The 2,775-nt window shown below is 26.7% G+C and overlaps 1 pseudogene; it reads right to left on the reverse strand.

Annotated features, from left to right (window-relative positions):
- Nucleotides 1–1,179: 1,179 nt before the first annotated feature.
- Nucleotides 1,180–1,280, reverse strand: LOC113187304 (U6 spliceosomal RNA; annotated as a pseudogene).
- Between the last annotated feature and the right edge of the window lie 1,495 nt (nt 1,281–2,775).

The following is a 2,775-nucleotide window of genomic DNA, read 5'->3' on the forward strand; positions in this document are numbered from 1 at the left end:
AACAATAAATCCCATCATTATATGCAACTGTAATGCACCAATAAAAACATGGAAAAAATTTAGGTTCATTGTTTCTTCTTATTCCCAGGTTTGTAAATAAATTGAAATAATCATTTATTAGACAAATGAAATCTGTTCATGTAATACTATTTAGTTTTTGATATTAACATTAATACCACTCTAAAAAAATATAATGAAAAAGTATAAATACATAAAAATGTTAAAATAGCAAAATAAACACTCACGAATCTAAAATCCAGTTTCAACACATCACTATATTTTTTCTAAGTCTAAATCAATGTTCCTTCCAATGCCCTGTTATAGATAAATTTTCTCTCAAATTCTGAATATAACATCCATAGATCCCTCTGGTATTTATAAAAAAGATACTTTTAAAAATCATGATTTCAATATTTTATACCTTCAAGCAATTATAATTTTGTTATGTTATAAAATGTGTTCTTTCTCAAATTTTCTTCAATATCTCCTCAAATTATTAACTTAAGGTTAATAATTTGTTTGAAATTTGTTTGATTCAGGAAACTAATTATGCACGTCACATTTTATTGGTATAGCTTTAATTATTTTCAATTTATAAGCTTACTATGTTTTTTCCTCCACTTAACATTTTATTTAGTAAAGAAACTCAGTGCATTAATCATAAAAAGTTTTGCATATTCAAGAATTTTTCTAACTTCATCTTTTGTGTAACTTAAAGTGGCATGTAGATCCTTTTATTTCTGTGAAAAAGTGGTTCCATGTTAGAAGGCTGATTTCAGTTATATCTTACTTTTTGTAAGTGTACTTAATAGGAAGAGCTGTATGCTTTTGTTTTTTAATACATTTTTTTTTTTTTTTTTTTTAGTTCTCGGCGGACACAACATCTTTGTTGGTATGTGGTGCTGAGGATCGAACCCGGGCCACACGCATGCCAGGCGAGCGTGCTACCGCTTGAGCCACATCCCCAGCCCTATGCTTTTGTTTTTTACATCAAAAGAATATCATATTTGTTTTCATTATTATTACTAAAAATATGATCACTGAAAATAATTTAAGATATCCTTGTATTCCTTTTTACTTTCTATCTATATCTATATCTATATCTAATCTATCTATCTATCTATATATATAATTTATTAAAGTACACATTGTAGGAAATTTATTATTTCAAGAATTCTGAATGATACAGAATCCTTTGCAAATTTTCATGTTGTCCTTAGGCAGGAGCCATACTAATATCTGTTTTATTTCAAATTTTGTTATGTGCTGGCATAGCAACATCTTACCTTTCTCTTTACTCTTAGGGTATACATGACTGTCTTGCTTGTCTATATTGAAAAATTTCTGAATTGTATACTCTTATTTAATGAGTAGATGTAATGACCTTTAATATATTTTATTAAAAGAAATATTTCAAAATACAAATTTTGAAATTTGTCAATTTGTTTATAATGTTTATTTGTCATGAATTTTTCACAAATTATATGTGATTAAAATCATTAATTTTATCTTTTATTGCTTCTATTCTTTGATTTACAGTTAAAAATCTGCATGTTTGTAATCTCAGGTACTCTGGAGTCTGAGACTGAAGTGTTACAAGTTCAAGCCCAACCTGAAAAATTTAGCAAGACCTCGTCTTGAATTCTTGAATAAAAAGGGTTGTAGTTCAATGGTAAAGCACCCCTTGGGTTCAATCATCTGCACTGAAAAAAAAAAAAGAAAGAATTTTTGCCTTACTTTTGTAATTTTCGATAAATTACTCACATTTTCTCGTAACATTTGTGTGTACAATATGAAAATGATTTTGTTTATTATCATAATTATACCTTTATCCTAACACCAATTATTATTAAAAGCATATTTTTTCTTACTGGTATCTGATGTTACATGTTTAATATACTAAAGTTTTGTTTGCAAATACATTCACTTCCAGCATTTCCATTCTCTTTTATTTATGCAGAAATATAAAAAATACACTTATTGGGCCAGCTAACCCAGCCCCCTTTCATGATTTTTCAGTGTTTCCCTATTTTTGTTTGTGTCCTTCCACATAAACATTAAAATGCACTTTTTTTTAGCTCCAAGAAAAAAAAAACACAATAATGGTATTTTCATAGCATTTCATAAGAATTTATAAACTGAAAAATCTTATTGATATTTTTATCCAAGATTGGTCTTTAGTTTCCTTTTTAGTGGAATTTTATCAAATTTTATAATTAATATTGTAGTTACCTCATAACTAGAATTTTAAAGGATTTTTTTTTAATTCAACAGAATTTTTGAAGTTGTGTTAGAATTGTCTTTAGATTATTGGCTTGTGAAAGCATTTGGAACTGTAGTCAAATCATTTTGCCATAACATGTCTTGATTTGAACTGTTTGTGAAAGTTTCCTCAGACTCACGATGTTCCTTTTTGATATGAATCTATAATTCTTATTTTATTTCAGAAAGAAATTCTCTATAAATACTTTATTCTTTGCTTTCCTTTTGCTTTCATTTTTGTCTTTCATAAATATACTGGGACTATTTTATCTTTTTTTTCTACAATTTTGCCTCTCATTTTATGTCTTTCTATATTTTTTCTCTATTTAAATTTGAATTTTGCATTTTCTATTCCTTTTGTTATAAAATATGATATATATTCTTTTTCATTGCTTAGTTTTGTGTTCATTTCTGAAATTATTTGAAATAGATTTATAAATCATTTCTGGCCTCTGAAATGAAACCTCTATTTTCAAACTCTCTTTCATTGACTTTTATTTTTTTTATAGTTCA

Source organism: Urocitellus parryii, chromosome 1, assembly GCF_045843805.1.
Source record: "Urocitellus parryii isolate mUroPar1 chromosome 1, mUroPar1.hap1, whole genome shotgun sequence".
NCBI classification, from domain to species: Eukaryota; Metazoa; Chordata; class Mammalia; order Rodentia; family Sciuridae; genus Urocitellus; species Urocitellus parryii.